We start from the raw sequence: 12,851 nt of genomic DNA on the forward strand, positions 1-12,851 counted from the left end.
CTATGTATATTCCCATTATGGTCACAAATTGGACGATACTGTATTTCCATTATGTCTCCTATTATTTTCCCATGATATCTCATAGAATACTGTCATCCAAAACCACATCATTATTGAATGATTGAAAATGATGCCTCCGTTTTATGTCAAGATTGTCTTGACACTTAGACCCCCAAGATTTCAATAGCGCCTCACTTAAAAGATGACATTATTTTTGATTCAAATGAACTTTTATGGTGCAGAAGCCGCATGGTGCCTGTGCCTACAGTGTATGTATTTGTCAGTGTGTCTCTATCTGCATTTCTGTCTCTTGCTGGCCGCCAGCCTGTGTGATGATGTCAGCCTGTCTGTGATGTAAGAGAGACATTGTGATATCATCACATACTGTAGGCAGGATGGCAGGTGTAAAGCTTCTAAAAGAGAGAGGGAGGGAGAGAGGGAGAGGAGAGAGAGGGAGAAAGAGGGAGAGAGAGAGCAAGCAGCTCCTCCCTCCCATGCAAATGACTGGAGGCAGAGGAGTAGAGGGACAGAAGCCTGTGCTGCTTGTAATGGGACAGGATTTGGGGTGCTGTTTCATGCTCTATCTCCCTCCCTCCCACTGTCTCAGGTGCAGAAAGTTTTCAAGGGAGAGAGGAAAGGAAGAGGAAAATGGAAGCTGAGGAGAGCTGGTCCTGTCCCTCTTGTTGGTAAAGAGGGGGCATCCAGAAAGAGGTAAGGAGATAGTTTTATTTTAATTCAAGAAGGAGTGCCTGGTGGCGAAGCTGGTGTGCTCTGTCACACTACAGACCCCTCCCTGTGTGTGTGCGTGCGTGCGTGCGTGCGTGCGTCTGCAGGGGGTATCTGTCCCATCCATAGATATCAGGGGTACTGCAGCTGCTGCTGTTCAAACTTTTGCTTTAGGCCCATTCCTTTGATGTTAATAAGCGTTTCTAGTACAATCTTTTTCGCTCTGTTCACCCACATCTTTACATTACCTCGTGTGTGTGTGTGTGTGTGTGTGTGTATGTGTATGTGTGTGTACGTGTGTATAGCATGTGTTTGAAACACTATACTGTATCTGCATAGAAAAAAAGCCTTCTTTTAGTAATGTACAGTTCAAATACTGTATGAACATGACCCCATCTCATCTCATCCCCCTGACTCTGGATACAAAACATTCATGTATTCGTTTGCAACTTTTCATACAATTTGCTTGCACCATTTCAGAGAAATTAAATATTTAAAATGGAAATAAATTGGTAACTGCAGTAACAAACAACACTGTACATGCTAATAGTACATCCATGTAAGCAGTACATACATGCTCAGGAGTTGTTTTTTTGGATCGGTATATACTTGTCATTATCCACTTCAACCATTTTAATTCCCCCCTTTTAAATTATTGTACTGGTTGATGTGTATGTATATATATATATATATATATATAGATATATATATATATATATATATATAGATATAGATATATATTTATATATCTATATCTATATATATATATATATATATTTCAACCATTATCACCTACAGTACAGTAGCATACAGTGCTCCCACTGCAGCAAGGGATTCTGGGAAATGACATGCAATGTTTACTCGCTCATCCCACAACGTGGCGGTATCAAATATAGCGTTTTCCCAGTTATTATATCCCTGCAGGATGTAGGATAATCCCAGCCAAACCCACATACTTACTACATTCCCGTTATGTCACATGTATTATTTCCTGTGAAGGAAGCGCTATGTATATTCCCATTATGGTCACAAATTGGACGATACTGTATTTCCATTATGTCTCCTATTATTTTCCCATGATATCTCATAGAATACTGTCATCCAAAACCACATCATTATTGAATGATTGAAAATGATGCCTCCGTTTTATGTCAAGATTGTCTTGACACTTAGACCCCCAAGATTTCAATAGCGCCTCACTTAAAAGATGACATTATTTTTGATTCAAATGAACTTTTATGGTGCAGAAGCCGCATGGTGCCTGTGCCTACAGTGTATGTATTTGTCAGTGTGTCTCTATCTGCATTTCTGTCTCTTGCTGGCCGCCAGCCTGTGTGATGATGTCAGCCTGTCTGTGATGTAAGAGAGACATTGTGATATCATCACATACTGTAGGCAGGATGGCAGGTGTAAAGCTTCTAAAAGAGAGAGGGAGGGAGAGAGGGAGAGGAGAGAGAGGGAGAAAGAGGGAGAGAGAGAGCAAGCAGCTCCTCCCTCCCATGCAAATGACTGGAGGCAGAGGAGTAGAGGGACAGAAGCCTGTGCTGCTTGTAATGGGACAGGATTTGGGGTGCTGTTTCATGCTCTATCTCCCTCCCTCCCACTGTCTCAGGTGCAGAAAGTTTTCAAGGGAGAGAGGAAAGGAAGAGGAAAATGGAAGCTGAGGAGAGCTGGTCCTGTCCCTCTTGTTGGTAAAGAGGGGGCATCCAGAAAGAGGTAAGGAGATAGTTTTATTTTAATTCAAGAAGGAGTGCCTGGTGGCGAAGCTGGTGTGCTCTGTCACACTACAGACCCCTCCCTGTGTGTGTGTGTGTGTGCGTGCGTGCGTGCGTGCGTCTGCAGGGGGTATCTGTCCCATCCATAGATATCAGGGGTACTGCAGCTGCTGCTGTTCAAACTTTTGCTTTAGGCCCATTCCTTTGATGTTAATAAGCGTTTCTAGTACAATCTTTTTCGCTCTGTTCACCCACATCTTTACATTACCTCGTGTGTGTGTGTGTGTGTATGTGTATGTGTGTGTACGTGTGTATAGCATGTGTTTGAAACACTATACTGTACTGTATCTGCATAGAAAAAAAGCCTTCTTTTAGTAATGTACAGTTCAAATACTGTATGAACATGACCCCATCTCATCTCATCCCCCTGACTCTGGATACAAAACATTCATGTATTCGTTTGCAACTTTTCATACAATTTGCTTGCACCATTTCAGAGAAATTAAATATTTAAAATGGAAATAAATTGGTAACTGCAGTAACAAACAACACTGTACATGCTAATAGTACATCCATGTAAGCAGTACATACATGCTCAGGAGTTGTTTTTTTGGATCGGTATACAGTATACTTGTCATTATCCACTTCAACCATTTTAATTCCCCCCTTTTAAATTATTGTACTGGTTGATGTGTATGTATATGTGTATGTATATATATATATAATAATAACCCCCATTGTCCCATCTGTAACCCCAGGGGATGCTATGTACAATAATGGTTGTGTTACCACTTATATAGTAATATTCTTTGCAAGTACCTAAGCAACTGAAGGTTCACATATCAACAAAATAACACTGCTGTACTAAAACCATGACGACACAGCACTGGTTGTTCCAAGAACAGTCTGACATTGATTGACCTGCTAAATCTGAAAGGAATTTCAAGATTAACTAAACCCTAGTATCTCTGCCTATGAAAAGAATATGAAAACCAGAAACAGGCACTCAAAACATTAATATTTGACATTTCAGTTACTGTACCAAAGTAATCTTTATCAAGCCTTAATGAATAAGCACAAGCAAAGCTCCCTTCATTACACCTTCTTCAATGTTATGGTTAGAGGTCCAAGAAAAATCAAGGTCTTGGCAATTAAAGATTGAATGCGTAATTGAGAAGACTCCCACCCCCTCATTAAGAGGTCCTTGATGAAAATAAAATTTTACTTAAAAGAAGTTAAAGCAGACATGTTTTAAAGTCTGATTACATTTGTTTAAACAAAGACCATTTCATTGCTACATTTTCATTATACCGCTCAACCCCCTTATAACGCTTTTCTTGGGGTCCAAAGAATCACATCGCGCTATAAGCAGATCGCGTTAGAAATAATGTATAATTGTATGCATTGTACAATAAAGTATTTAAGATATCAATAATCGTGTTAAGTATTCATAAATAAGAAAAGTGGGAGCCACGCTTGCATCGCGGTATAAGCAGATTCGCGTTGTAACGGATCGCCTTATAATGGGGTTGAGCTGTATATATGTTTTGGTAAACTAGGATTGTGCATGTAAAGGCAGGCTACAGATTAAAAAAACAATACATTATGAGGCAAAGTAATACATTTTACACCTACGGAAGGGAATGCCAAACCAGTTTACATTCTTGCACCCAATACAAAATCCTTAGAATAATTCAAGGAGAACAAGTTATTGTAAAAAGTATGCCCTCTAACAGCCAGGTATATTTTATGCATCATTCAGTGTTGAATGAACGTGACTTGTTGCTAAATGCTGGCCTTATATATGGTGAGAACGTATAGTAGAGGACTTGCTATACAGGTGTAGTGTGTTAGGATCGTGCAGTAAACTTCAATTTCAGGAAATATAACTTTCTTGCTTTTTTTTGAGAACATGAATATTTTCACAAAATCTGGACATACAAAAACAATAACTATACAAGACGAAGTATTTTATATAGTAAACCACAAAGTTTAATGACAGTTCCACAATATTAACTCACAAAAACATTACATTGAACAAATACTGTATAAAAGTAACCATATACAGGTTTAGTGAACACAACCATACTGTTGAAAATATTTACATCTTTCAGCATAAATGTTGAGGTTTCCATAGTATTTGTATAACTGGGCAATCGGTGTTTTAAAATAATAATAAAAAAATTTAAAAAAAAGAAAAGAATCGCCACAATATTTAAAATAAGTATTACATTTGGATAAAACGGATCTAAATAGAAATGTTTTTACAATTAAGAAACAGTTGAACTAGACACACTAAGTGGCAGTTAAAATAAAAAAAAAACATGTACATTACAGGAATATCCCGTTATCAGTTACACAATTGCCTCGATTAAAAATGTATCCTAACATTAAAACCATGCTTTTCAACTCAACTGAATTTACTTGCTAATTGGAAGTAAAAAAAGGATAAAATGCGGCGAATTCAGATTTCCCCAAATCTGCATTTCAAATCCACTTAACACGTTAGTAATATAGCTGGGACTTCCTATCCACACAAAAGGTTTACAGGTTTATTCTCAGTCGGCACACGAAATACGCGTCAAGAATGGAAATGTTGGATTCCGTGATGTTACGGCGCATCTCATGACATGACCAACTGAGTTCTATGACAACATTTTCACGTGCGTATTATAGCTCCTGGGAGATAGGCGATGGAGAGCAATATCCACCTTCACCTACATAAGGGACAATGCAGAAACTGGAGACGTACAGCTGTGGACTCCCGTTGTAAAATGTGCAGATGCTTAATACAGGTGTAGCTAAACTAAATTTACCTATAAGCTAGGAAAGCCACAGGCTTGTGACCACAGCGTTCCCCGGCAGCAGGCATCGATAGTGCCTAGGGACAGATACAAGGAATGAACCCTCTCCCACAGGAAGCCGTGGCTTTTACCTTCCCTGGAGCCTAGGGATGTTTGTTTTTTTTCTGCCGTGGCTCCAGGAATGCTAGATTTGCCTACATTTGTAGGCAACCTAAAAGGACTTTAATGATTTACTCTTAGGATAAAATGCAACCAGCAAAGGAATTGCTTAAGCATGAATCAGTACAAAAATATACATATTTCAAAAATGATCTTGCAGTTCTCAGCAGCCGAGTCAATATCTTACTTGTAGCTCAATTTCCTGTAGATGCTAAAAAGAAGAGCAGTATATTAGAAATCTTTAATATCCCATAACTCTTCACAAATACAAAGAGATGAAAAAGACAAATACAGGGGGTCTCTAATGCTGTTACTTCTTCACCCCCCCCCCCCCATATCTGGCATTCACTAATCTACCAGGATCTATGGAGCATGTGGTTAACTTAATTTATCATAACTAGAATGTACACAACTTTCACGTTAACCCTTAAGAGAAGTTTCAACAGTTTATACATTGGCAGGTTCTACGTATTCTATTTTAATGTCGCGACTGGAGATAAAAATGTTACACAAATGAGCAAAACTGGTCAATTTGGGACTTCCGCCACAAACAAATAATTAGTGACATTTCCAAATATTCGCCACGCTTTACAAATGTATTATTTACTACAAGCTCTGGTGAGATGCCATCTTCAGCAAAATGTACGTGAAATTAGTTACTGTAAATACAATCTGTGCGGCACAGAGACAGAAATACACCACATGCCTAACTGGAGTCAGAGTTGGTAGTAATACTGTAGTATTTGTGTATGAATGGGAGTCTTCTGGGCTGCATATTTCCATAAGGGAAACAGTAAAAATCCTGATGAACAATAGGCCTCAGCCCCTAGGAGAGTGCAAGAGAACCTGCCACGCCCTGGCTACTTTTCCCCCACTTCACAACTGCCACTTCAATGTGAGGAGCGTAGGGGGGATGGAAACTGAATGCAGAACACGGATCTCAGTCTCGCGATCCCTCTGAGCTCAAGCACAGTGCTAGGACATGTCAGTAGGGACCACCACAACCTGTTAGAGCCACCAAGAGAACCATATGATACCTCTAGCACCGATTGACTATATATATATATATATATATATATATATATATATTATATATATATATATATGAACAGATGGCATTCTCGTGTATAAAAGTGATTGTAGGTGCTTGTCCCATAATAAGCAGATAGACAAAAGTATCCTCACCGGGCAGACTTTGTAGCAGGCTTTCCAGAAAGAACGAGACCGCACATCAGGCAACCTGAATTCCAAGATGTATTGCAGGTAAGTGGCACAAACACCCGACGTTTCGGTCCAGTTTGTAGGACCGAAACGTTGGGTGTTTGTACCACTTAACTGCAATACATCTTGGAATTCAGGTTGCCTGGTGTGTGGTCTCGTTATTTCTGGAAAGCCTGCTACAAAGTCTGCCCCATATAGTTACTGGAGTAATAATTATGATTCAACATTTAATTATTATTCAATTGAATTTATATAGTCACAATATAGTAAATATTGCTTTTGTGTGCGGTATGATGAACACATTTAGTAAGGTTAATACCCTGGTTAAGTTCTGCCTTGCGTCTGTGTCAAAAGCTTAGGTTCCAAGTGCAGGCCCATGTACTAAAATATATAAGGGAATGCCGGCTCTCTAATTCTTTATATGAAAATGACAGCTGGGGCGACCAAGACGGATCGCGTGTACTCAGATTTGCAATTCTAAGGACGTTCTCTCCAAAGGATCCATTAAAACCAGATTTAAATGGAGTTACCATGGGGTTGGTATGTCTTTACAACTACAGGCTAGCAAGAATTAAATGTTTTGTACAGTATGTGTTGGTGTACAAACCAATGTACGTGGTTGTTATAATGATATTCAACACATTTTTACATGTAACCAGTTGCAGATACATTAATTTCACCGACAAATTACATTTAATATGTATATATCTGAGGGGTTATCTGGAATATGATGGTGCTGGTTAAGTACTTGGAGAGACTTATGGAGTCTTTTATACTCTGATTGAAGTCGAAATAAATGAAAGTCCTCGATTTCAGGTCATAAATGTGTCCCCGGTCAAGGGAAAGTGATAAACAATCAAGACACTCCCCTACAGACTTGTAAAGATATTTAGAGACCCGTTTTGTGGTTGATCCCTTTCATACACTCAAGCATCTACGTGACATTTATCAACATGGCTTTCTTTCTATTGTACTCTTTTTCCATAGGAGAAATTCTCTACCCGCAGATTAGTGAAGTGCTCAGGGACGAGAATGCGGTAAACACTCCCTAATTGGAATGCATGTTAAATGTGGTGAGAGATGTCATTTCCCAGAATCCCTTGCTGCAGTGGGAGCACTGTATGCTACTGTACTGTAGGTGATAATAGTTGAAAAATATATATATATATATATATATATATATATACACATCAACCAGTACAATAATTTAAAAGGGGGGAATTAAAATGGTTGAAGTGGATAATGACAAGTATATACCGATCCAAAAAAACAACTCCTGAGCATGTATGTACTGCTTACATGGATGTACTATTAGCATGTACAGTGTTGTTTGTTACTGCAGTTACCAATTTATTTCCATTTTAAATATTTAATTTCTCTGAAATGGTGCAAGCAAATTGTATGAAAAGTTGCAAACGAATACATGAATGTTTTGTATCCAGAGTCAGGGGGATGAGATGAGATGGGGTCATGTTCATACAGTATTTGAACTGTACATTACTAAAAGAAGGCTTTTTTTCTATGCAGATACAGTATAGTGTTTCAAACACATGCTATACACACGTACACACACATACACATATACACACACACACACAGGAGGTAATGTAAAGATGTGGGTGAACAGAGCGAAAAAGATGGTACTAGAAATGCTTATTAACATCAAAGGAATGGGCCTAAAGCAAAAGTTTGAACAGCAGCAGCCGCAGTACCCCTGATATCTATGGATGGGACAGATACCCCCTGCAGACGCACGCACGCACACAGGGAGGGGTCTGTAGTGTGACAGAGCACACCAGCTTCGCCACCAGGCACTCCTTCTTGAATTAAAATAAAACTATCTCCTTACCTCTTTCTGGATGCCCCCTCTTTACCAACAAGAGGGACAGGACCAGCTCTCCTCAGCTTCCATTTTCCCCTTCCTTTCCTCTCTCCCTTGAAAACTTTCTGCACCTGAGACAGTGGGAGGGAGGGAGATAGAGCATGAAACAGCACCCCAAATCCTGTCCCATTACAAGCAGCACAGGCTTCTGTCCCTCTACTCCTCTGCCTCCAGTCATTTGCATGGGAGGGAGGAGCTGCTTGCTCTCTCTCTCCCTCTTTCTCCCTCTCTCTCCTCTCCCTCTCTCCCTCCCTCTCTCTTTTAGAAGCTTTACACCTGCCATCCTGCCTACAGTATGTGATGATATCACAATGTCTCTCTTACATCACAGACAGGCTGACATCATCACACAGGCTGGCGGCCAGCAAGAGACAGAAATGCAGATAGAGACACACTGACAAATACATACACTGTAGGCACAGGCACCATGCGGCTTCTGCACCATAAAAGTTCATTTGAATCAAAAATAATGTCATCTTTTAAGTGAGGCGCTATTGAAATCTTGGGGGTCTAAGTGTCAAGACAATCTTGACATAAAACGGAGGCATCATTTTCAATCATTCAATAATGATGTGGTTTTGGATGACAGTATTCTATGAGATATCATGGGAAAATAATAGGAGACATAATGGAAATACAGTATCGTCCAATTTGTGACCATAATGGGAATATACATAGCGCTTGCTTCACAGGAAATAATACATGTGACATAACGGGAATGTAGTAAGTATGTGGGTTTGGCTGGGATTATCCTACATCCTGCAGGGATATAATAACTGGGAAAACGCTATATTTGATACCGCCACGTTGTGGGATGAGCGAGTAAACATTGCATGTCATTTCCCAGAATCCCTTGCTGCAGTGGGAGCACTGTATGCTACTGTACTGTAGGTGATAATGGTTGAAATATATATATATAGATATATATAGATATATATATATATCTATATATATATATATCTATATATATCTATATATATATATATACATACACATCAACCAGTACAATAATTTAAAAGGGGGGAATTAAAATGGTTGAAGTGGATAATGACAAGTATATACCGATCCAAAAAAACAACTCCTGAGCATGTATGTACTGCTTACATGGATGTACTATTAGCATGTACAGTGTTGTTTGTTACTGCAGTTACCAATTTATTTCCATTTTAAATATTTAATTTCTCTGAAATGGTGCAAGCAAATTGTATGAAAAGTTGCAAACGAATACATGAATGTTTTGTATCCAGAGTCAGGGGGATGAGATGAGATGGGGTCATGTTCATACAGTATTTGAACTGTACATTACTAAAAGAAGGCTTTTTTTCTATGCAGATACAGTATAGTGTTTCAAACACATGCTATACACACGTACACACACATACACATACACACACACACACACACACACACACACGAGGTAATGTAAAGATGTGGGTGAACAGAGCGAAAAAGATTGTACTAGAAACGCTTATTAACATCAAAGGAATGGGCCTAAAGCAAAAGTTTGAACAGCAGCAGCAGCTGCAGTACCCCTGATATCTATGGATGGGACAGATACCCCCTGCAGACGCACGCACGCACGCACGCACACACACAGGGAGGGGTCTGTAGTGTGACAGAGCACACCAGCTTCGCCACCAGGCACTCCTTCTTGAATTAAAATAAAACTATCTCCTTACCTCTTTCTGGATGCCCCCTCTTTACCAACAAGAGGGACAGGACCAGCTCTCCTCAGCTTCCATTTTCCTCTTCCTTTCCTCTCTCCCTTGAAAACTTTCTGCACCTGAGACAGTGGGAGGGAGGGAGATAGAGCATGAAACAGCACCCCAAATCCTGTCCCATTACAAGCAGCACAGGCTTCTGTCCCTCTACGCCTCTGCCTCCAGTCATTTGCATGGGAGGGAGGAGCTGCTTGCTCTCTCTCTCCCTCTTTCTCCCTCTCTCTCCTCTACCTCTCTCCCTCCCTCTCTCTTTTAGAAGCTTTACACCTGCCATCAAGCCTACAGTATGTGATGATATCACAATGTCTCTCTTACATCACAGACAGGCTGACATCATCACACAGGCTGGCGGCCAGCAAGAGACAGAAATGCAGATAGAGACACACTGACAAATACATACACTGTAGGCACAGGCACCATGCGGCTTCTGCACCATAAAAGTTCATTTGAATCAAAAATAATGTCATCTTTTAAGTGAGGCGCTATTGAAATCTTGGGGGTCTAAGTGTCAAGACAATCTTGACATAAAACGGAGGCATCATTTTCAATCATTCAATAATGATGTGGTTTTGGATGACAGTATTCTATGAGATATCATGGGAAAATAATAGGAGACATAATGGAAATACAGTATCGTCCAATTTGTGACCATAATGGGAATATACATAGCGCTTCCTTCACAGGAAATAATACATGTGACATAACGGGAATGTAGTAAGTATGTGGGTTTGGCTGGGATTATCCTACATCCTGCAGGGATATAATAACTGGGAAAACGCTATATTTGATACCGCCACGTTGTGGGATGAGCGAGTAAACATTGCATGTCATTTCCCAGAATCCCTTGCTGCAGTGGGAGCACTGTATGCTACTGTACTGTAGGTGATAATGGTTGAAATATATATATATATATATATATATAGATATATAGATATATATCTATATATATATATATATATATATATATATATATATACATACACATCAACCAGTACAATAATTTAAAAGGGGGGGGGGGGGGGAATTAAAATGGTTGAAGTGGATAATGACAAGTACACTGGCGACACACTTTATTCGAGCTCGGCTAGTCCCACGAATTCGGGTATACCCGGGTGTATTGAGGTTTGTGACTGTTTTCTGCCCGAGTGCATTGAGGTATTTTCCAAGCAGGGATTGAAGCATTTTATTCCCGCTGGCTGCAATACTGCACAGTATATATATATATACTGCATTACAATTCATGAATTTATGCCATCTGGTAGACACGCGAAGCATTGCAGCCTATTAAATCCTAATCATTATCATTTAACAGATTAGCCGCCCGTCAGCCAGGCATGAACCCAGGCTGGGAAGGCAAACGCAACGGGGCTTGTCAGAGGTGAGGAGCGGCGCATTCCAGGTATCTGCCAGGTACATACTGGGTATTTGCTCGAATAAAGTGTGTCGGTGCAGTATATACCGATCCAAAAAAACAACTCCTGAGCATGTATGTACTGCTTACATGGATGTACTATTAGCATGTACAGTGTTGTTTGTTACTGCAGTTACCAATTTATTTCCATTTTAAATATTTAATTTCTCTGAAATGGTGCAAGCAAATTGTATGAAAAGTTGCAAACGAATACATGAATGTTTTGTATCCAGAGTCAGGGGGATGAGATGAGATGGGGTCATGTTCATACAGTATTTGAACTGTACATTACTAAAAGAAGGCTTTTTTTCTATGCAGATACAGTATAGTGTTTCAAACACATGCTATACACACGTACACACACATACACATACACACACACACACACACGAGGTAATGTAAAGATGTGGGTGAACAGAGCGAAAAAGATTGTACTAGAAACGCTTATTAACATCAAAGGAATGGGCCTAAAGCAAAAGTTTGAACAGCAGCAGCAGCTGCAGTACCCCTGATATCTATGGATGGGACAGATACCCCCTGCAGACGCACGCACGCACGCACGCACACACACAGGGAGGGGTCTGTAGTGTGACAGAGCACACCAGCTTCGCCACCAGGCACTCCTTCTTGAATTAAAATAAAACTATCTCCTTACCTCTTTCTGGATGCCCCCTCTTTACCAACAAGAGGGACAGGACCAGCTCTCCTCAGCTTCCATTTTCCTCTTCCTTTCCTCTCTCCCTTGAAAACTTTCTGCACCTGAGACAGTGGGAGGGAGGGAGATAGAGCATGAAACAGCACCCCAAATCCTGTCCCATTACAAGCAGCACAGGCTTCTGTCCCTCTACTCCTCTGCCTCCAGTCATTTGCATGGGAGGGAGGAGCTGCTTGCTCTCTCTCTCCCTCTTTCTCCCTCTCTCTCCTCTACCTCTCTCCCTCCCTCTCTCTTTTAGAAGCTTTACACCTGCCATCCTGCCTACAGTATGTGATGATATCACAATGTCTCTCTTACATCACAGACAGGCTGACATCATCACACAGGCTGGCGGCCAGCAAGAGACAGAAATGCAGATAGAGACACACTGACAAATACATACACTGTAGGCACAGGCACCATGCGGCTTCTGCACCATAAAAGTTCATTTGAATCAAAAATAATGTCATCTTTTAAGTGAGGCGCTATTGAAATCTTGGGGGTCTAAGTGTCAAGAC

General features: G+C 40.3%; 1 long non-coding RNA gene across 1 annotated transcript in view; it reads right to left on the reverse strand.

The window, feature by feature from the left end:
* Window positions 1-12,851, reverse strand: part of LOC142476631 (uncharacterized) — a 270,751-nt gene that overhangs the window by 34,919 nt on the left and 222,981 nt on the right. The window contains exon 2 of the long non-coding RNA XR_012791855.1: window positions 8,475-8,578. This is a non-coding gene — a long non-coding RNA (uncharacterized LOC142476631). The remainder of the gene's footprint in view (window positions 1-8,474; window positions 8,579-12,851) is intronic.

Source organism: Ascaphus truei, unplaced genomic scaffold, assembly GCF_040206685.1.
Source record: "Ascaphus truei isolate aAscTru1 unplaced genomic scaffold, aAscTru1.hap1 HAP1_SCAFFOLD_163, whole genome shotgun sequence".
Taxonomy (NCBI): domain Eukaryota; kingdom Metazoa; phylum Chordata; class Amphibia; order Anura; family Ascaphidae; genus Ascaphus; species Ascaphus truei.